The 23,443-nt window shown below is 42.8% G+C and overlaps 1 pseudogene; it reads left to right on the plus strand.

The window, feature by feature from the left end:
• Nucleotides 1–6,632: 6,632 nt before the first annotated feature.
• Nucleotides 6,633–19,401, plus strand: LOC133792293 (uncharacterized; annotated as a pseudogene).
• The last annotated feature ends 4,042 nt before the right edge of the window (nt 19,402–23,443 follow it).

Genomic DNA, 23,443 nt, shown 5'->3' on the forward strand with positions numbered 1-23,443 from the left:
CCTCTTCTACCCTATCCAACCTCTCATGTATCTGCTCACACTCCGCCCTCATCATCCTTCGCATCTCCCCGATTAATGCTTGCATTTGTAGATTCGGAACCTCAGGTGGCGGATTATCATTGCTTGCATCTTTCTCTGGATTTTGTGACATGATAGAGAATCTGCAAAACAATAAGGTTAGACAATTATAGAAAGGACCTCGCTGCACTCCCTCACGTGTTTCACTCAAAGAAAATGGTCACTCAAGTACACTCGTGTTTGCACTCAATGATGGCTTTTACCCTCAAATAAGCTCACACCTCTGCCTTTTTCCACTCTATTTCCTTCTTTAAGCTCTTTGAAAACTAATGAAACGGTAATATGGAGTATTCAAGTAGCAAATCCAACCAAACAACCAAACGAACACCGACGAAAACTGGTGAAAATGACGAAAAAATGAGGATTTTTTGGAACACTTGTGTGGGGTTTTGGCCAAAAGGCCTCTAGACCATAAGGAACAAGAATAGAACAAAAATTTTTAAGAGAGGTTTCCAGACTTTTTTTTTTTTTATTTTTTAAATTCGGATCCTCTTGGTTTTCTTCTTCTTTCTTTTCTTTCTTTCTTCTTTTCTTTGATTTCTCAAATGCAGATGCAAGGAACGAATTTGAAAGCAAAAATGAATCGGTTTTCACAAGAGAAACAATGGAGACTCAAAAAGAAAAGAGAAACAATGCAGATTCAGATTTCACAAAAAGAAAAGAGAAAACCCAACCCACTTTCGGATTTAACAATAAGAATAAGTGAAACTCAATCCCAACTCAGATTTCACCATAAGAACAAGATAAAACCCAATCTCAATTCAGATTTCACTACAAGAACAAGAGAAAACTCAATCCCAATTACAGAAACCAATATTCCCAAAATCCAATCTGTGATTCAAACAATAAGATCAAAACCAAAATAATTGGTGGCACTATAACAGTCTCGGATTCCACAACAAATAAAGGAACCAATTGAAACCAGGGACACAATTGAAACAAGGGAATTATCAATACCAATTTCGGATTTCACAACAAGAACAAGAGAAACCCAAGGCAAAATTCGGATTTCAAAACAAAACAGCACTAGAAACTCAATGAAAATTCAGATTCTACAATTAGAACAAGAGAAAAAAAAAAAAAACTCAAAGCCCTAATTCACGATTTCAACAAGCTCTAGAATAGTTTCCGATTTCACAACAAACAATTGGAACAAGAATATTAAGAACACGATTTGAACAAAGAAATAATCTGGAATAAAGAGATTAACTATAATGGTTTCGGATTTTTAGAAGGAAAACAAGAACAAAGACTAAGAAAATCAAGAACACGAATAGATAGATTTTTTTTTTTTTTGATTTCAGAAACCCTAAAATTGAAATACGAATAGAATAGCAAACACAAATGAAAAAAAAAAAAAAAAAGGATAGGCCAAACCGGATGATCCTAATCTCTGATACCAACTGATACGAACCACGCCAACAAGTGTGACGAAACCCGACACCAAATATGGAACAGCCACCAAGAACACACGAGATTGGAATGAAACCGCGACCCAATGCTTAGCCAAGCACGAACCTTGGTATGAGGAAGACGCCACAAACGGGGATGGAATCCGTTTGATAAGTCAGGATGAACGCCACAAGGAATCTCCTTGATAAGTTCAAAAGTTTCTTCAAGAACTCAAGAAGAAATAAACTCACAATTTCATTCAACATAATCTGATTTTTCACATTGTTTTGGCAGTCCTTATAAGGACGAAAATTACATGAAAACAAGACCCTTGGTCTTCCTAATGAAACCGAAAAATTAAGGACAGCCCCTTTGTCTTCCTAATGAAAACCGAAATAAAAGACAAGCCTTTTGTCTTCCTCATGAAAACCGAAAATTAAAGACAAAAGGACTATTGGACTCACACAAGTCAAATGTTTGACTTATCACAAATTAAACAAAGACTAAAAAACGTGACTAAAAATAAAAAGACTCATTAAGCTCCTAAACTCAGTCAACTTTGATGAGTAAGACAAGTCTTTGTTCTCCTTCAATGTTGACCACGGTCTCCTCTTGTTTTAGGACTTTGTGGACTAGGCTGTTAAGTTCTTCCTTGAATCTCTTGGCTCGTGCCCTCGTCACTGGACCAACTGGAACTTGACTTGATACTTGGGTCTTGGTGTCCTCATCAGTCTTGTTTTCATGTAATTTTCGTCCTTATAAGGACTGCCAAAACAATGTGAAAAATCAGATTATGTTGAATGAAATTGTGAGTTTATTTCTTCTTGAGTTCTTGAAGAAACTTTTGAACTTATCAAGGAGATTCCTTGTGGCGTTCATCCTGACTTATCAAACGGATTCCATCCCCGTTTGTGGCGTCTTCCTCATACCAAGGTTCGTGCTTGGCTAAGCATTGGGTCGCGGTTCCATTCCAATCTCGTGTGTTCTTGGTGGCTGTTCCATATTTGGTGTCGGGTTTCGTCACACTTGTTGGCGTGGTTCGTATCAGTTGGTATCAGAGCTTAGGATCATCCGGTTTGGCCTATCCTTTTTTTTTTTCATTTGTGTTCTATTCGTATTTCAATTTTAGGGTTTCTGAAATCAAAAAAAAAAAAAAAATCTATCTATTCGTGTTCTTGATTTTCTTAGTCTTTGTTCTTGTTTTCCTTCTAAAAATCTGAAACCATTATAGTTAATCTCTTTATTCCAGATTGTTTCTTTGTTCAAATCGTGTTCTTAATATCCTTGTTCCAATTGTTTGTTGTGAAATCAGAAACTATTCTAGAGCTTGTTGAAATCGTGAATTAGGGCTTTGAGTTTTTCTCTTGTTCTAATTGTAGAATCTGAATTTTCATTGAGTTTCTAGTGCTGTTTTGTTTTGAAATCCGAATTTTGCCTTGGGTTTCTTGTTCTTGTTGTGAAATCCGAAATTGGTATTGATAATTCCCTTGTTTCAATTGTGTCCCTGGTTTCAATTGGTTCCTTTATTTGTTGTGGAATCCGAGACTGTTATAGTGCCACCAATTATTTTGGTTTTGATCTTATTGTTTGAATCACAGATTGGATTTTGGGAATATTGGTTTCTGTAATTGGGATTGAGTTTTCTCTTGTTCTTGTAGTGAAATCTGAATTGAGATTGGGTTTTATCTTGTTCTTATGGTGAAATCTGAGTTGGGATTGAGTTTCACTTATTCTTATTGTTAAATCCAAAAGTGGGTTGGGTTTTCTCTTTTCTTTTTGTGAAATCTGAATCTGCATTGTTTCTCTTTTCTTTTTGAGTCTCCATTGTTTCTCTTGTGAAAACCGATTCATTTTTTGCTTTCAAATTTGTTCCTTGCATCTGCATTTGAGAAATCAAAGAAAAGAAAAGAAGAAAGAAAGAAAGAAAAGAAAGAAAAAGAAAACCAAGAGGATCCGAACTAAAAAAAAAAAAAAAAAAAAAGAGTCTGGAAACCTCTCTTAAAAATTTTTGTTCTATTCTTGTTCCTTATGGTCTAGAGGCCTTTTGGCTAAAACCCCACACAAGTGTTCCAAAAATCCTCTTTTTTTTCGTCATTTTCACCAGTTTTCGTCGGTGTTCGTTTGGTTGTTTGGTTGGATTTGCTGCTTGAATACTCCATATTACCGTTTCATTAGTTTTCAAAGAGCTTAAAGAAGGAAATAGAGTGGAAAAAGGCAGAGGTGTGAGCTTATTTGAGGGTAAAAGCCATCATTGAGTGCAAACACGAGTGTACTTGAGTGACCATTTTTCTTTGAGTGAAACACGTGAGGGAGTGCAGCGAGGTCCTTTCTATAATTGTCTAACCTTATTGTTTTGCAGATTCTCTATCATGTCACAAAATCCAGAGAAAGATGCAAGCAATGATAATCCGCCACCTGAGGTTCCGAATCTACAAATGCAAGCATTAATCGGGGAGATGCGAAGGATGATGAGGGCGGAGTGTGAGCAGATACATGAGAGGTTGGATAGGGTAGAAGAGGGAACACAACGGAGGCCACGGAGGAATAGGATGTACCAAAGGGAGGATGAGAATGAAGGGGATTTGGAAGGGTTAGTTTCTGATGATGAGTTTGATAGGATGTCGACGGGTAACCATAGGAGGTATGGTCGGGATAGAGAAGCTAGGAACCAGGTAGATGATTATTTAGGAAATATAAAGATGAGAATTCCAGCATTTCAGGGGAAGAGCGATCCTGAGGCATACCTTGAGTGGGAAAAGAAGATGGAGTTAGTTTTTGATTGTCACAACTAATCCGACATGAAGAAGGTAAAACTAGCTGCCATTGAGTTTACTGATTATGCTATTGTTTGGTGGGATCAGTTGTGCATCAACAGGAGGCGGAGTGGAGATCGTCCTATTGACACATGGGAGGCAATGAAGAGGGTGATGAGGCGACGGTTTGTACCACCTCATTATTATCGAGATCTATACCTTAAGTTGCAGGGCCTTCGTCAAGGTTCCAAGAGTGTTGATGAGTATTACAAGGAGATGGAGATGGCTATGATTAGAGCCAATGTTGAAGAGGATCGGGAGGCAACCATGGCAAGGTTTTTGAATGGGTTGAACCGAGAGATTGCTGACCCAATCGAGCTACACCATTATGTGGAATTGGAGGATTTGGTTCATATGGCAATCAAAGTGGAGAGGCAGCTCAAGAAGGGTAGTTCAAGTTCGAGGTCAAGACCGAGCCCACACAATCCAAGTACAACACTGATGAGGACACCAAGACTAAAGATCCAAGTCTAGTTCCAGTTGGACTGGTGACGAGGGCGCGAGCCAAAAGCCTCAGTTTAGGAGCTTGATGAGTCTTATTGTATTTTGTTATCTTATATTTTTATTTAGTCTTTGTTTTTTTGTGAAAAGTCAAACACTTGACTTGTGTGAGTCCAAGAGTCCTTTTTCTTTATTTTTCGGTTTTTATTAGGAAGACAAAATGTTTGTCTTTAATTTTGGTTTTCATTAGGAAGACAAAAGGCTGTCTTTAATTTTCGGTTTTTAGGAAGACAAAGGGGCTTGTCTTGATGTAATTTTCGGCTATATAATGCCTTGAAAACATTTGGAAAAAAATCAGATTATGTTGAATGAAATTGTGAGTTTATTTCTTCTTGAGTTCTTGAAGAAACTTTTGAACTTATCAAGGAGATTCCTTGTGGCGTTCATCCTGACTTATCAAACGGATTCCATCCCCATTTGTGGCGTCTTCCTCATACCAAGGTTCGTGCTTGGCTAAGCATTGGGTCGCGGTTCCATTCCAATCTCGTGTGTTCTTGGTGGCTGTTCCATATTTGGTGTCGGGTTTCATCACAATGTTGGTGTGGTTCGTATCAGTTGGTATCAGAGCTTAGGATCATCCGGTTTGGCCTATCCTTTTTTTTTTCATTTGTGTTTTCTATTCAATTCGTTTTTCAATTCTGAAATCAAAAAAACAAAAAATCAATTCGTGTTCCTCTATATTCAATTCGTGTTCATCTAGTCATGTTTTTCTATTCTAGAGCTTATTAATTTCCTTGTTGCAATTGTTTCCTTGTTTCCCTTATTTGTTGTGAAATCCGAAACTATTCCCTTATTTCCAAAGTTTCCATTATTTCTTTGTGAAATCCTTGAAATTCGAAATTGGAATTGAGTTCCCTTGTTCTTATTGTGAAATATGAATTGGGATTGAGTAAATCTGAATTGGGATTGATATTCTCTTATTCATAGTGTTAAATCCGAATGTGGGTTGAGTTTTCTCTTTTCTTTTTTGTGAAATCCGAATCTGCATTGTTTCTCTTTTCTTTTTGAGTCTCTATTGTCTTGTGAAAACCGATTCATTTTGTTTTTGAATTGTTCCTTGTATCTGCATTTGAGAAAAAGAAAAGAAAAGAAGAAAGAAAGAAAAGTAACAAAAAGAAAACCAAGAGGATCCGAATTCTAAAAAAAAAAAAAAAGAGTCTGGAAACCTCTCTTAAAAATTTTGTTCTATTCTTGTTCCCCATGGTCTAGAGGCCTTTTTGCCAAAACCCCACACAAGTGTTCCAAAAATCATCATTTTTCATCAGTTTTTCTATGTTCGTTTGGTTTGTTCTAGTTTGATTTGCTACTTGAATCCTCCATGATATTGTGGATTAGTTTTGAAAGAACTTAAAGAAGAATACGAGTGGAAAAAGGCAGAGGTGTGAGCCTATTAGAGGGTAAAAGCCATTTGAAATTGAGTGAAACACGAGGGGATTTGAGTGAAAATATTGTTCGACGAAACACGTGAGGGAGTGTGGTGAGGTCTTTTCTCCATATTATTCTAACCTTATTTTGCAGATTTCCATCATGGCACAAAATCCAGAGAAAGATGCAAGCAATGATATTCCGCCACCTGAGGTTCCGAATCTACAAATGCAAGCATTAATTGGGGAGATGCGAAGGATGATGAGGGCGGAGTGTGAGCAGATACATGAAAGGTTGGATAGGGTAGAAGAGGGAACGCAATGGAGGGCACGGAGGAACAGGGTGCAACAACGGACTGTTGAGGGTGAAAGAGAGTTTGATGGGGGCGATTTAGAGGAAGAATATGATAGGATGTCAGAGGGTAACCATAGGAGGTATGGCCGAGATAGAGAAGCTAGGAACTGGGTAGACAATAATTTGGGAAATATCAAGATGAGAATCCCCGCCTTTCAAGGCAATAGTGATCCTGAGGCATACCTTGAGTGGGAGAAGAAAATGGAGTTGGTTTTCGATTGTCACAACTACTCTGACATGAAGAAGGTAAAACTAGCTGTCATTGAATTTACTGATTATGCTATTGTTTGGTGGGATCAGTTGTGCATCAATAGGAGGCGAAATGGAGATCGTGCCATTGACACTTGGGAGGCTATGAAGAGGGTGATGAGGCGACGGTTTGTACCATCTCATTATTATCGAGATCTATACCTTAAGTTGCAGGGTCTTCGTCAAGGTTCCAAGAGTGTTGATGAGTATTACAAGGAGATGGAGATGGCTATGATTAGAGCCAATGTGGAAGAGGATCGGGAGGCAACAATGGCAAGGTTTTTGAATGGGTTGAACCGAGAGATTGCTAATCCAATTGAGCTACACCATTATGTGGAATTGGAAGATTTGGTGCATATGGCAATCAAAGTTGAGAGGCAGCTCAAGAGGGGTAGTACAAGTGCAACACCTTGGCGGTCGAACTATCCAAAGAAGGAAGAAGACCAACCTACTTCATCCTTTACACCAAAACCAGCCACGACCCCTCAAGGTAAAACAGCCCCTACTTCGTCTCGTTCTAGTGAGATAAAGTGTTTCAAATGTCAGGGGCGAGGACACATAGCTAGCCAATGTCCAAACAAGAGAGTTATGGTGATTCGAGAAAGTGGCGAGCTCGATTCTGAAGATGAAGATGATCTTGCTGACATGCCACCATTGGAAGATGCTTCTATCGATGATGAAGAGTATGGGCCAGAATCTGGTAAGATGGTTGCACTAGTCACACGACGAGCCTTGAATTTGCAAGCAAAAGAAGAGGAAGAAGAGGTGCAGCGGGCGAACATCTTTCACACTCGTTGTCATGTGAAAGACAAGGTATGTAGTGTGATTATTGATGGAGGTAGTTGTACTAATGTTGCTAGTTCTTCCATGGTTGAGAAGCTGGGGCTCCCAACGCTTAAACATCCTTGTCCATACAAGTTGCAATGGTTGAATGATAGTGGGGAAGTGAGGGTTACAAAACAGGTACTGGTATCATTTCGAATTGGCAAGTATGAGGATGAGGTATTGTGCGATGTGGTTCCCATGCAAGCTGGACACCTCCTTCTAGGAAGGCCTTGGCTATTTGATCGACGAGTACAGCATGATGGCTTCACCAACAAGTACTCATTCACGTTCCATCAACGAACAATCACTCTTGCTCCATTGACGCCAAAGCAAGTATATGAAGACCAAGTGAGGTTGCAAAAATTGAGTGATAAAAAAAAATTGAGTGAGCAAAAGAATGAGAGTGAGAAAAAAGAGAGACAAAGAGAGAGAAGGGTCGAATCAAGTGAGAGAGAAAAGAAAGAGAAGAGTTCGATCAATGAGGGAAAATTAGAGAGAAAACAAAATAATTTTTATGCAAAAAAAAGTGAGGTGAAGGAGGCTGTTTTAAACACTAACCAACTTGATGCTAACAAGGGTCGTCACAAGCAGGTTTTTGACCCCGGTGATTGGGTATGGGTACACATGAGGAAAGAGCGATTCCCAGCACAAAGACGTTCCAAATTGCTACCTCGAGGAGATGGTCCATTACAAGTGCTAGAAAGGATCAATGACAATGCCTACAGACTCGATTTACGAGGTGAGTATACTGTTAGTGCTACTTTTAATGTTTCTGATTTGAGTCCTTTTGATGCAGGTGCAGATTTGAGGACAAATCCTTCTCAAGAGGGGGGGAATGATGAGGACACCAAGACTAAAGATCCAAGTCTAGTTTCAGTTGGACTGGTGACGAGGGCGCGAGCCAAAAGCCTCAGTTTAGGAGCTTGATGAGTCTTATTGTATTTTGTCATCTTATATTTTTATTTAGTCTTTGTTTTTTTGTGAAAAGTCAAACACTTGACTTGTGTGAGTCCAAGAGTCCTTTTTCTTTATTTTTCGGTTTTTATTAGGAAGACAAAATGTTTGTCTTTAATTTTGGTTTTCATTAGGAAGACAAAAGGCTGTCTTTAATTTTCAGTTTTTAGGAAGACAAAGGGGCTTGTCTTGATGTAATTTTCGGCTATATAATGCCTTGAAAACATTTGGAAAAAAATCAGATTATGTTGAATGAAATTGTGAGTTTATTTCTTCTTGAGTTCTTGAAGAAACTTTTGAACTTATCAAGGAGATTCCTTGTGGCGTTCATCCTGACTTATCAAACGGATTCCATCCCCGTTTGTGGCGTCTTCCTCATACCAAGGTTCGTGCTTGGCTAAGCATTGGGTCGCGGTTCCATTCCAATCTCGTGTGTTCTTGGTGGCTGTTCCATATTTGGTGTCGGGTTTCATCACAATGTTGGTGTGGTTCGTATCAAACACCTTGGAGGTCGAACTATCCAAAGAAAGAAGACCAACCCACTTCATCATCTACACCAAAACCAGCCACCACAGCCACACCACCTCAAGGTAAAACAACTCCTACTAAGTCTCATTCTAGTGAGATAAGGTGTTTCAAATGTCAGGGGCGAGGACACATAGCTAGCCAGTGTCCAAACAAGAGAGTCATGGTGATTCGAGAAAGTGGAGAGATAGATTCTGAAGATGAAGATGATCTTGCTGACATGCCACCTTTGGAAGATGCTTCTGACAATGAGTATGGACCAGAATCTGGTGAGATGCTTGCACTAGTCACAAGGCGAGTCCTGAATTTGCAAGCAAAAGAAGAGGAAGAAGAGGTGCAGCGAGAGAACATCTTTCACACTCGTTGTCATGTGAGAGACAAGGTATGTAGTGTCATTATTGATGGAGGTAGTTGTACTAATGTTGCTAGTGCTTCCATGGTTGCCAAGCTGGGGCTTACAACGCTTAGGCATCCTTGTCCATACAAATTGCAATGGCTGAATGATAGTGGTGAAGTGAGGGTTACAAAACAGGTGCTAGTCTCATTTCGAATTGGCAAGTATGAAGATGAGGTGTTGTGTGATGTGGTTCCCATGCAAGCTGGACACCTCCTTCTAGGAAGGCCTTGGCAATTTGATCGGCGGGTGCAGCATGACGGCTTCACCAACAAGTATTCATTCACATTCCGTCAACGAACAATCACTCTAGCGCCTTTGACACCAAAGCAAGTGTATGAAGATCAAGTGAGGTTGCAAAAATTGAGTGACAAAAAGAAAATGAGTGAGCACAAAGAGAGTGAAAAGATGAATGAGAGTAAGGAAAAAGAGAGACAAAGAGAGAAAAGTGTGGAATCAAGTGAGAGAAAACAAAATAATTTTTATGCAAAAAAAAGTGAGGATAAGAGAGCATTGTGTACAAAACAGCCCATGATTTTACTCATGTATAAGGAGGCTCTTTTAAATACTAACCAACTTGATTCTTCGCTGCCAAGTGTTGTTGTGTCTATTTTGCAGGAATTTGAGGATGTGTTTCCTGAGAAAGTACCACATGGATTGCCACCTGTTCGAGGAATAGAACATCAAATTTATTTTGTTCCAGGTGTTTCCATCCCAAACCGACCAGCCTACAGAAGTAATCCTGATGAAACAAAGGAATTGCAAAGGCAAATTGAAGAATTGATGGAGCCCTTGTGCTGTTCCAGTGATTCTAGTTCCCAAGAAGGATGGAACATGGAGGATGTGTGTTGACTGTCGAGCCATCAACAATATAACGGTAAAATATCGACATCCCATTCCTCGTTTAGATGACATGTTAGATGAATTGCATGGTTCTTGTGTGTTTTCCAAAATTGATCTTAAAAGTGGGTATCATCAGATACGTATGAAAGAAGGGGATGAGTGGAAAACTGCTTTTAAAACTAAACATGGATTGTATGAGTGGTTAGTCATGCCTTTTGGGCTAACTAATGCACCTAGCACTTTCATGCGCTTAATGAATCATGTATTGCGTGCTTTCATTGGAAAATTTGTGGTTGTGTATTTTGATGATATTCTTATTTATAGTAAGAATTTGCATGACCATGTTTTGCATTTGCATTCTGTTTTGGATGTTCTTAGGAAACAGAGTTTATATGCTAACCTCAGTAAGTGTACTTTCTGCACCGATAAGCTTGTTTTCCTAGGCTTTGTTGTAAGTGCTACAGGTATTCAGGTGGATGAAGAAAAGATCAAAGCCATCCAAGAGTGGCCGACCCCTACAACTATAGGTAATGTTAGAAGTTTTCATGGACTTGCTAGCTTCTACAGGAGGTTTGTGAAAAATTTTAGCACCATCGCCGCACCACTTACAGAAGTTATCAAAAAGAATGTGATATTTAAATGGGGCGAAGCTCAAGAGGAGGCATTTCAGCTACTGAAATACAAGCTTACTCATGCTCCTTTACTTGCTTTGCCTAACTTTTCTAACACTTTTGAAGTTGAATGTGATGCTTCTGGAATAGGTATTGGCGCTGTTCTTATGCAGGATGGGAGACCCCTTGCATACTTTAGCGAAAAGCTAAGTGGGGCTGCCCTCAATTACCCCACCATGACAAAGAATTGTATGCACTAGTGCGTGCTTTAGAAACATGGCAGCACTATTTGTGGCCAAAGGAGTTTGTGATTCGCACAGATCATGAATCCTAGAAACATTTGAAAGGCCAACACAAGCTCAACAAGAGACATGCAAGATGGGTTGAGTTCATTGAGACATTTCCTTATGTCATTCGCTATAAACAAGGTAAGGAGAATGTGGTTGCTGATGCCCTTTCTCGCAGGTATGCCCTAATCTCCACTCTTGATGCTAAATTACTTGGGTTTGAACACATAAAGGAGCTGTATTCTGCTGACCATGATTTTGGGGAAATTTATGGTGTTTGTGAAAAATCTGCTGAAGGAAAATTTTATAGGCATGAGGGTTTCTTGTTTAGGGAGCATAGGTTGTGTGTACCTAATTGTTCTTTGAGAGATTTGCTAGTTAGAGAGTCCCACGGGGGAGGGTTGATGGGACATTTTGGAGTTGCTAAGACCATAGCTATGTTGCAAGAGCACTTCTTTTGGCCCCACATGAAACGAGATGTTGAGCGAATTTGTGGTAGGTGTGTCACTTGTAGGCAAGCTAAATCAAGAGTTCAGCCAAATGGCCTTTACACACCCCTACCTATCCCTAGTTCACCATGGGTTGACATTTCAATGGATTTTGTGTTGGGTTTACCTAGAAGTAAGCGTGGGAGGGATTCAATCTTTGTGGTTGTAGACAGATTCTCTAAGATGGCTCATTTTATTCCTTGTCATAAAACTGATGATGCCTCTAACGTTGCAGATTTGTTCTTTAGGGAGATTGTGAGATTACATGGTATGCCTAGAACAATTGTATCAGATAGGGATGCCAAGTTCTTAAGCTATTTTTGGAAAAACATTGTGGGGAAAACTTGGGACAAAACTATTATTTTCTACTACTTGTCACCCTCAAACCGATGGTCAAACAGAAGTAGTTAATAAGACCCTATCCACCTTGTTGAGGGCTATCATAAGTAAAAATATTAAGACTTGGGAAGATTGTTTGCCACATGTTGAGTTTGCTTATAATCGTTCAATGCATTCTGCTACTAAATTTTCACCATTTGAAATTGTTTATGGTTTTAATCCTCTAACTCCTTTGGATTTATCACCTTTACCTGTTTCTGAGCATTTGAATTTAGATGGCGAGAAGAAGGCAGAATTTGTGAAGAAAATCCATGAGAGGGCGCGACTCAACATAGAGAGAAGGACTGAACAATACATTAAGCAAGCTAACAAGGGTCGTCATAAGCAGGTTTTTGAGCCCGGTGATTGGGTATGGTTACACATGAGGAAAGAGCGATTCCCAACACAAAGGCGTTCAAAATTGCTACCTCGAGGAGATGGTCCATTTCAAGTACTTGAAAGGATCAATGACAATGCCTACAGACTCGATTTACCAGGTGAGTATAATGTTAGTGCTACTTTTAATGTTTCTGATTTGAGTCCTTTTGATGCAGGTGACGATTTGAGGTCAAATCCTTCTAAAGAGGGGGGGAATGATGAGGACACCAAGACCCAAGTATCAAGTCAAGTTCTAGTAGGTCCAGTGACGAGGGCACGAGCCAAGAGATTCAAGGAAGAACTTAATAGCCTAGTCCACAAAGTCCTAAAACAAGAGGAGACCGTGGTCAACATTGAAGGAGAACAAAGACTTGTCTTACTCATCAAAGTTGACTGAGTTTAGGAGCTTAATGAGTCTTTTTATTTTTAGTCACGTTTTTTAGTCTTTGTTTAATTTGTGATAAGTCAAACATTTGACTTGTGTGAGTCCAATAGTCCTTTTGTCTTTAATTTTCGGTTTTCATTAGGAAGACAAAGGGGATGTCCTTAATTTTTCTGTTTCATTAGGAAGACCAAGGGTCTTGTTTTCATGTAATTTTCGTCCTTATAAGGACTGCCAAAACAATGTGAAAAATCAGATTATGTTGAATGAAATTGTGAATTTATTTCTTCTTGAGTTCTTGAAGAAACTTTTGAACTTATCAAGGAGATTCCTTGTGGCGTTCATCCTGACTTATCAAACGGATTCCATCCCCGTTTGTGGCGTCTTCCTCATACCAAGGTTCGTGCTTGGCTAAGCATTGGGTCGCGGTTCCATTCCAATCTCGTGTGTTCTTGGTGGCTGTTCCATATTTGGTGTCGGGTTTCGTCACACTTGTTGGCGTGGTTCGTATCACCAACTAAACCCCGGGCTTAAAAGGGCCTCGAATGCAATAGAACAAGAGATAAACAGCAACATATGTATTTATACATTAAAAAAAAAAAAAGAGTTCTCGAGATAATACAAGAGTTACTAACAGAAAAGTAGCACTGGTAATGATGTTACAAAAGAAAAAGAAAACAAAAAAGGAGCGAGACTATTTCAAGGCCTCCCGTAGTGGGCACTCCACCAGGCCGCTCGGGCAATGACCTGTTCGCCAAAAGAGGAGAAGTCGAAGTTGGGATCCTGCTTCCACACATTGTAAAGAGCACGGTCTATAGACTTGCCCTCGGTTATGACCCTCTCCGCCTCCAAAGAAGCCCTCGCCGCCTCCCAGGAAGCCCTCTCCGCCTCCAAGGAAGCGACCTTCTCCTGAGCCGACTGTAGTTCAGCCCTAAGGGCCTCAACTTCAGTCCCATTTGAGTAACCCTCTCCTGCGACGCGGTCACGGCGGCCTTGGCCCCCTGGAGCTCGCGCTCCAAGCATCTAGCCTTGCCCTTTAGCTCCTTGATCGTGGCCTTCAGCTTCTCCTTCTTCGAGACCAACTTGGCATACTTAGTCCTGGCCTTTGACAATTGGACCTTGGTTATGCTAAGCTCATTTTCGAGCTCCTGGACCTGGGCCATGAGGCCGTCCCTCTCAGCAGTAGACGCAGAGAGAATGCCGGACGAGTCAGTATGCCGAAGAGACACGATGTAGACCTGCACAAGAAAGTCAATGGCGTCAGCAATAAGTAACAAAAAGGAAAACACATGTACACCTATACATAATATTAATCAACACAAGGTGCAAGACCTCACCCAGGCCGCGGCACGCCTTAGGATTTCCCCAAGATCTGGTTGGGTCACATTCCCTAGGCCTCTCCAGTCGGAGGTAGGGAGGTCCGAGGCAATCTGAATAAAGCGCTGGGCATAGGATGAGGCCATCCTAGTCACCCAAGGCTCCACCTCCACGCTAGGAACATCTGGTTGGACAGGAACGGATGACCCACTCGCCGAAGCAGGAGGAGGCCCAGGGAAGGGGAAAAACTGGAACCCTGGTGCATTAGAAGGGGGCTCCGCAAGGTCGACGAAATCAGCATCCGGTAAGCCAATATCGTGAGGGACCGGAGGGAAGGCGTCATTGCCATCAAGGCCAGGAGGAGCGTAAGATCCCGCGGCGGCCTGCGGGTCCGGAGATTGACAGGCCATGTCCTGGTCATGGGAATCATAAGGAGGGCATCCTTCGGGGGACAGGGGGCGCTGATGAGACCCCCCACATTCGAGGGGAACATCCTCCATCTACTCCTCAGCCTCACCATCGTGTAGAGACGGCCCAGCCGGCATAGCCATAGCCTTCTTAGACCCAGTCACTGACCACAGGAACTTGGGGCTAGAAACCGGGGACAATTGGTGGCGGTTGAGATTCGCCACAGTAAATAGGACTGCTGCCTTCTTCAGGGCAGAGTCTGCAGCAAGGAGTTTGCCAATGGCCTCCGCCTCCGGCCCAATGACCGAGGGATCAGCAAATTTCCCTACAAGAACCACGCCAACGTCAGTACAAGCAAGAGTGCCAAACAGTAAGTTCTAATAAGAAAAAGAGAAACACCAGGATACTTACTAGGGCCGGCGCGAAAGCCTTCACGTACCGAGAGAGGCCCCTCTACCCAGAAAAAGTCTTGTTTCCAAGACCCTGTGTTGGACACCGAGCCCTCTATTAAGGGAAGCTCACTGTTGGCCTTCTGCAGGTAGTAGAAGCCCTTGGACTTGGGCACTGCCATAAGGTTATACAAGGAGTGCACCTCCTGCGCCGTCGGGGCGCGTTGGACGTTATCCTTGAACCAAATGAAGAGACAACTTAAAGTCAACCAACTGTTGGGCAACAGTTGGAGAGGGGCCAAATCAAAATAATTGAGAACCGCCACGAAGAACGGGTGCAGAGGAATGGTGCCACCCGCCTTCAAAATCTGCTCACTCAAAGCCACAAAGCCCCTCTCAGGGCGGTCGGCCCAACAGGCCTCCTGAGGAGCATGCAGGGCGTATTCTGGAGGAGCTCGGTATTGCTTCACGATTGCCTTCAATTTGTTCGGAGACACGTGTGACACTAGACTTGACGCCAGTAGGGGGGCGTCGTCCTCTTCCTGGGCGGACACCTGTCTGCGTGCTTTCGACATATCTGCAAAATCAAAAGAAATATTTGAGGAAGAGGCAGAACACTTAACCCTCCATTTTTTCTTCCTAGCAAGAGTTTTCCATCGAGCGAGCGATGGCGGAAGCACTAAGCTAGGATAAACTAAGACTAGGGGCTGGGGAGAGGAGCTAGCAGCCCCATGACTGTCATCAGGCGAAGAGGGAGTAGGAGGTTCTGGCGGAATGTGTCCCTCCATAAATTCTAACTCCCACCGCAATTCAAAAAGGGTCGTCCTAAGACGCGCTATATGGTCACTAAGGCCCAGGGGTGAAGGTCCTCCATCCCCTCTCGACACCGAGTCAATTTCGCTCTCCACCACCCAAATTTTACGTCTAAGTTCGGTCATGCACTCAAGGTGGCGGATGTGGGCTTGTCTTAAAGAGTCATAGTCCTGGTGAGGGTTGCCCTCAGGGGACTCTGAGTCTGAGGACAGGTCAATAAACTCAGCCCTTGGGGGTATGTCGGACGGGCCGTCACTGGCCATGAAACCGCGTCCCAACAGCAAAAAGGGGCTCACGTATGAACGAGGGGAAGGCTACAAAACACAAAGGAATGGGCTTAATACCTCTAGATGCAAACGCCCTAAATGGACTACTACAGGGTATATATAAAAAAAAAAAAAAGGAGGAGGGGCGTGCATATGGTCAAACACACTACAAGCTCAGACTAATGTACCCCATCCCGAGTATTGCTGGTTTGGACCCGATAAAATAAATGAATAAAAGGGAGAAGGAAAGAAAATATACCTCAAGCGATTAAGAAAGCGAAGGCGGGATCCAAAGAAGGTCAGGGAGCGAAAAGAACCACAGAGTCGAAAGTGCGCGTCTGCAAGAATAAACCAGAAAGATGTGTTAGTCGTAAAATATACACACCAAGAAATTAGCTCATAAAAAAAATGAAAAATGAAGTGAAAAAATATACAAAACAAATGAAAGGAATTATGGTGAAAGTGAGGTTGTGGGGGATTGAACCCCTTACCTCTTGAAAGGAATAAGGGTCTATGCACCACTAAGCCAAGGGAGTAAAGTGAGAATATCAAGCCATGCATGAGAGCCTATTTATAGGAATCAAGGTGAATAGTCTACAAGGGCACCTAAAGGTACTCTCCTAGACTGGGGGGCAAGTGTTGATCCTCATAATCTCATCGATAGAAAGCATGAGGCCGAGGCAAGGCCCTTAGGCCGCCGGCGTCTCGGGAAGCCATCGCACCATCGCAACACAAGTCTGGGTTCGTTTCTCGTGGGGGCGATGCCGAGTGGCCCACGTTGGCAAGGCATAGGTGCCAAGGCTCAGTAGCCTCGCGAGACCCATCTCGCCCACGCACTCGGCCCCATTGCCTCACGAGACGCCTAGGCCACGCTTTCCAAGGTGGCCTCACGAGATGCCTAGGCCACGCCACCCAAGTGACCTCGCGAGATGCCTAGGCCACACTTCCCAAGTGGCCTCGCGAGACGCCTAGGCAATGCCTCCCAAAGTGGCCTCGCGAGATGCCTAGGTCGTGCAACCCAAGTGGCCTCGCGAGTTTCCTAGGCCACACTTCCCAAGTGGCCTCGCGAGAGGCCTAGGCCATGCCTCCCAAAGTGGCCTCGCGAGATGCCTAGGCCATGCCACCCAAATGGCCTCGCGAGTTGCCTAGGCCACACTTCCCAAGTGGCCTCGCGAGACGCCTAGGCCATGCCTCCCAAAGTGGCCTCGCGAGAAGCCTAGGCCGTGCAACCCAAGTGGCCTCGCGAGTTTCCTAGGTCACACTTCCCAAGTGGCCTCGCGAGACGCCTAGGCCATGCCTCCCAAAGTGGCCTCGCAAGATGTCCAGGCCACGCCACGCCTCCCTAGACATCTGTCAGGACCACATGCCTATCGCTCATACTCGTGAGTGACCTCAGGAGGCTTCGGATATCTCATACCAAGGACCCAAGATCTCCACCTCACTCCAAGGGTCCCATTCCTTACACCTTGAGATTCCTATGCTTAGGAGATCCAGTACGAGTCGAATGGGACATACTTGTATGACCAAGTACTGAGTACGGATACTAGTGCCAGTGAGGCTGCTGGGGTAAGGATCATGGTCCGTACGTCTACGGTGGTAGGTCAGAGCCGACACCACTACCTCCTGCCCCACTACGCCTGCCACCACGCATCAGATATGGGTACAGACAAGTAGTGGAGACATCTTCCTGACACCTGCTCCTGTACGGGATGTACGACCACAACCTCTGAAGCCACTCCCCTAATACAGTACGTATGTACCACTTGGTCCCCTGGACCACTATGTACCTAAGGCCATTAGAGCCTACTATAAAATGAATTCTAAGACCACCTGGAAGGGGGTTGGAAATTTTACTGTAGCAGAAGCTTAAGTGTAAAAGAAAGACTAAATTCTCCATTATTGATCCATCATTGTTCCTGAGTTTTTGTTCAAGTTTTTACAGCTTTCCGATTAGCGATCTTAATTTGACAATTTTTCCAACTTAACTTTGTTGACGAGTTCTCACCGTCAACACTAAGCATTGGGTCGCAGTTATCCATTCCAATTTTGAGTGTTCTTGGGTTGTTTGTCCAGATTTGGTTCGGGTTTCGTCACACTTGTTGGCGTGGTTCGTATCAGTTGGTATCAAAGCCTAGGTTTATACGGTTTGACCTATCCTTTTTCCTTGTTTTTCTTTTCGATTCTTTGTTCAATTGGTGCGTTTGATTTAGGGTTGTTGAAAATCCATTTACTTTTTTTTTCTGAAATCGTGAATTAGGGTTCTTAACGTGAATTAGGGCTTTGAGTTTTCCCTTGTTCTTATTGTGAAATCTGAATTGGGATTGAGTTTCTCTTGTTCTTATTGTGCAATCCGAATTGGCATTGAGTTTTTCTCTTGTTCTTATTGTGAAATCTGAATTGGCATTGAGTTTTTCTCTTGTTCTTATTGTGAAATCTGAATTGGCATTGAGTTTCTCTTGTTTTATTGTGAAATCTGAATTGACAGTGAGTTTCTCTTGTTTTCATTGTGAAATCTGAATTGATAGTGAGTTTCTCTTGTTGGATGAGTTGCATGGAGTTTCTCTTGTTTTATTGTGAAATCTGAATTGACAGTGAGTTTCTCTTGTTTTCATTGTGAAATCTGAATTGATAGTGAGTTTCTCTTGTTGGATGAGTTGCATGGTTCTTGTGTATTTTCTAAGATTGATCTTAAGAGTGGGTATCATCAAATACGAATGAAAGAAGGTGATGAATGGAAGACTGCATTTAAAACTAAACATGGATTGTATGAGTGGTTAGTCATGCCTTTTGGATTAACTAATGAACCTAGCACTTTCATGCGCTTGATGAATCGTGTTTTACGTGCTTTCATTGGAAAATTTGTTGTTGTGTATTTTGATGATATTCTTATTTATAGCAAGAGTTTGCATGATCATGCCTCACATTTGCATTCGGTTTTGGATGTGCTTAGGAAAGAGAAATTATATGCTAACCTCAAGAAATGTAGTTTCTGCACCGATAAGCTTGTTTTCCTAGGTTTTGTTGTGAGTGCTACAAGTATTGAGGTTGATGAGGAGAAGATCAAAGCCATCCAAGAGTGGCCGACCCCACCAGCGTAAGTAATGTTAGAAGTTTTCATGGACTTGCTAGCTTTTACAAGAGGTTTGTAAAGGATTTTAGCACCATCGCCGCACCACTTACTGAAGTTACCAAGAAGAACATTGCCTGCAAATGGGGTGATGCACAAGAGGAGGCATTTCAGCTTATTAAACACAAAGCACTCACGCTCCTTTACTTGCTTTACCTAACTTTTCTAACACATTTGAAGTTGAATGTGATGCTTCTGGTACTGGTATTGGCGCTGTTCTTATGCAGGATGGGAGACCACTTGCGTACTTTAGCGAGAAACTAAGTGGGGCTTCACTTAACTACCCCACTTATGACAAAGAATTGTACGCATTGGTTCGAGCTTTAGAGACATGGCAGCACTATTTGTGGCCGAAGGAGTTTGTGATTCGTACGGATCACGAATCTGTGAAACATTTGAAAGGACAACATAAGCTGAACAAGAGACATGCACGATGGGTTGAGTTCATTGAGACATTTCCTTATGTCATTCGGTATAAACAAGGTAAGGAGAATGTGGTTGCTGATGCACTTTCACGCAGGTATGCCTTAATCTCTACTCTTGATGCTAAATTACTTGGTTTTGAGCACAATAAGGAACTTTATCATGTTGACCATGACTTTGGGGAGATTTATGGTGCTTGTGAAAAATCTGCTGAGGGAAAGTTTTATAGGCATGAGGGTTTCTTGTTTAGGGAGCATCGGTTGTGTGTACCTAATTGTTCTTTGTGAGATTTGTTAGTTCGAGAGTCCCACGGTGGAGGGTTGATGGGACATTTTGGAGTCGCTAAGACTCTAGCTAAGTTACAGGAGCACTTCTATTGGTCACACATGAAACAAGATGTTGAGCGAATTTGTGGTAGATGTGTCACTTGCAGGCAGGCTAAATCGAGAGTCCAACCAAATGGTCTTTACACGCCACTACCTATTCCTAGTTCACCCTGGGTTGATATTTCGATGGATTTTGTTTTGGGTTTACCTAGGAGTAAGCGTGGGAGGGATTCAATCTTTGTGGTTGTAGACCGGTTTTCTAAGATGGCTCACTTTATACCTTGTCATAAAACTGATGATGCTTCTAATGTTGCAGATTTGTTCTTTAGGGAGATTCTGAGATTACATGGTATGCCTAGGACAATTGTGTCAAATCGGGATGCTAAGTTCTTGAGTTACTTTTGGAAGACGTTGTGGGGTAAACTTGGAACGAAACTGTTGTTTTCTACTACTTGTCATCCTCAAACTGATGGTCAAACAGAAGTAGTTAATAGAACTTTATCCACTTTGTTGAGGGCTATCATTAGTAAGAACATTTAGACTTGGGAGGATTGTTTACCACATGTTGAGTTTTCTTATAATCGTTTTCACCGTTTGAAATTGTTTATGGTTTTAACCCTTTAACTCCTTTGGATTTATCACCATTACCTTTTTCTGAGCATGTGAATTTAGATGGCAAGAAGAAGGCAGAATTTGTGAAGCAATCCCATGAGCACGCCTCAACATAGAGAGGAGGACAGAGCAATACATCAACAATAAGGGACGTCATAAGCAGGTTTTTGAGCCCGGTGATTGGGTGTGGATGCACATGAGGAAAGAAAGATTTCCAGCACAACGACGTTCCAAATTGCTACCTCGAGGAGATGGTCTGTTTCAAGTGCTAGAACGAATCAATGACAATGCCTACTGACTAGATTTACCAGGTGAGTACAATGTTAGTGCTACTTTCAATGTTTCTGATCTGAGTCCTTTTGATGTAGGTGACGATTTGAGGACAAATCCTTCTCAAGAGGGGGGGAATGATGAGGACATCAAGACTAATGACCCAATTCAAGTTCCAGTTGGTCCGGTGACGAGGGTGAATGTCATAGTTTTTAAGAGATATTTTAAACCTTCTCAGTAAACCTAAAGTTGAAACCTAAGTGCCAAAAACATTGAGAAAACACCCTAATATCAACTACGGCAAAGCATGGATGAGCATGGTAAATAAAACACAGAAATCCGTAAAGAAAGAGTTTATTTGAAACAACAAGACGTACAGTGTGTTCGTCGGTTGAGGAAGTATATTTCACAAGGCTATTGAGTTGGGATGATTTTAGAAGGATTGGCTCGAAGGAAATGCAGGAAAAATGGAGGTTTTCTGGGTTTGGAGATGAGGGTCGCGGCCCTAGGAGGGGCATGCCGCGGCCCATGTGCACGCAAGGCCTGGGGAGGAAACTGACCATGGGGGGCGCCGCAGTGCTTGGCCAAGCATTCCGCGGCCTGTGTGTGTTTCCAGGGAGGCGTTTAGCCTCTGTTTTGGAGGCAAGCCGCGACCCTTAAAGGATTGGGCCGCAGCCCTAGTTCAAGATGCAGGGTGTCTAGTGGGATTTGACTTGGGAACCTAACTGTTAGGGCTCGGGATGGATTTTAACACCCGGATTGATAAGATCCAAGGTCCCCGAGACAAGAATTATGACCCAAAGTTATTTAATGGTTTAGAATTGATGGATGGATATTGTTGGTGCGTTGTGACTAGGGTTTCAGCGAGTCTCGGACTAGGGGACTGTGCTCGGGACATCGGTGCTTGGAAAGCTCGTGACACAGGTATGAAAACTACTGTTCCCATAGAGCTTGAGTTGCAGGGCTCGACCCTATATGATTGAGTTGTAGGGCTTGGCCCTATATGACTGTGTTGCAGGGCGTGGCCCTTTGATTGAACTTATATGTGTTTAAGTATCTGTTTAGTTATACTATGTGTGCATATAAATGAATGAACGGTGATGGCCAGGAATGGCGTAGGCCGAGAACAGTGATGGCCGGGAACGGCGAAGGCCGAGAACGGAAAGGGGCCGGGATTAGTGTTTAGCACGCGAGGTGCGAGTTGCCAGGGCGAGACCCTAGAGGATACCTGGGATATCCTCACGGTGTGGACCGCGAACCTGCAAATACCTGGTAAAGCATTTGGGACGGCATGGCCGTATGTGTATAGCTTGATGATGACTTGTTTATATGTTAAGTGTCTGATATGCATATATTATCTTCTTGTGAGGCTTTTCTTGCTGGGCTTTGACTCACGGGTGCTCTATGGTGCAGGTAAAGGCAAGGGAAAAGTCTACCAACCTTGAGTATGGTGAGTGTGATGAGCGACGCGTACATGTCTGGTCTATCTGGCTGCCACAGCCGGGGATACTTTTGGGAGATGATTGTACTAAACTTAAATTTTTTCGTTTAGCCGACTCTGGATATATTTTTAAATTGTAAATATTTCTAAACAATATTTTTGGGATCCCAAATGCTAAACGCTTTATAATTTTCAATGAAAGGTTTATTTTCAAGTTTATGACTCTGAATATGGTTTAATTACACTTTTGTTCTAAAACCTCGCTCAGCGAGTTAATTGCACATTTTAAACTCACTTAGTAATGGCTCTAAGGCTGTAGGGCGTTACACTCTCTATGAGACAGCAAACCATACGGTGGAGCATTTTTACAAGGCCAATCCGAAGGATCTGAGGGTGATCGAGGAGAGGAGCCCGGAGAACATCATGGAGTTCGCACTTGGGATGAACCTTACAGTAAGACAACTTTCCTTAGTCGAACATACACTCTTTTGATTTTATCCCAGCATGTGTCTAACTTGCTTCCTTTTTTTTTTGCAGGCGGTCTTGCCCCAGCACCGTAGCATAGTTCGGGCCAGGGCCAGGAAAGAAGAGCTTTGAGTCGAGCTCCGGCTGCTAAGACGACTTGACTGCAGCCCCAACTACCCTTACAACTGCTCAACAAGGCGAGCTAGATGCCAAGGCAGCTCTTGCAGTGTCTCAAGAGGGCGAGCATGCTGCAATGGCCGCCTTGGCTGCTCTTCAAGCCGAGCTCGTGGAGGCCAAAGCCAAGCAATTGACGGTCGAGATGGCTGCTAAAGAGGAGAAGGCGACCTCGCTATCCTCCATGGAAAGCATGCTATACAACTACTGGGCCTTGAACCAAGACGACAACTTCTCTTTCCTAGCTTGTGAGGTGTGGGATCCCTACCTCGAGAAGTTCAAGGCAAGGATCCAACAAGAGCAATCTGAGACTGGAGATGATACGAACCACACCAACGATTGTGGTGAAACCCGACACCAAATATGGCAGCCACCTCACACACGAAATGGGAATGGAGAACCGCGACCCAATGCTTAGCCAAGCACGAACCTTGGTATGAGGAAGACGCCACAAACGGGGATGGGAATCCGTTTGATAAGTCAGGTTGAACGCCACAAGGAACCCCTTGATAAGTTCTAATAGTTTCTTCAAGAACTCAAGAAGCAAACCTCTCAATTTTCATTTCATCAAAATCTGCCATTCCCAAACGTTTAC

Source organism: Humulus lupulus, chromosome 7, assembly GCF_963169125.1.
Source record: "Humulus lupulus chromosome 7, drHumLupu1.1, whole genome shotgun sequence".
Classification (NCBI taxonomy): Eukaryota; Viridiplantae; Streptophyta; class Magnoliopsida; order Rosales; family Cannabaceae; genus Humulus; species Humulus lupulus.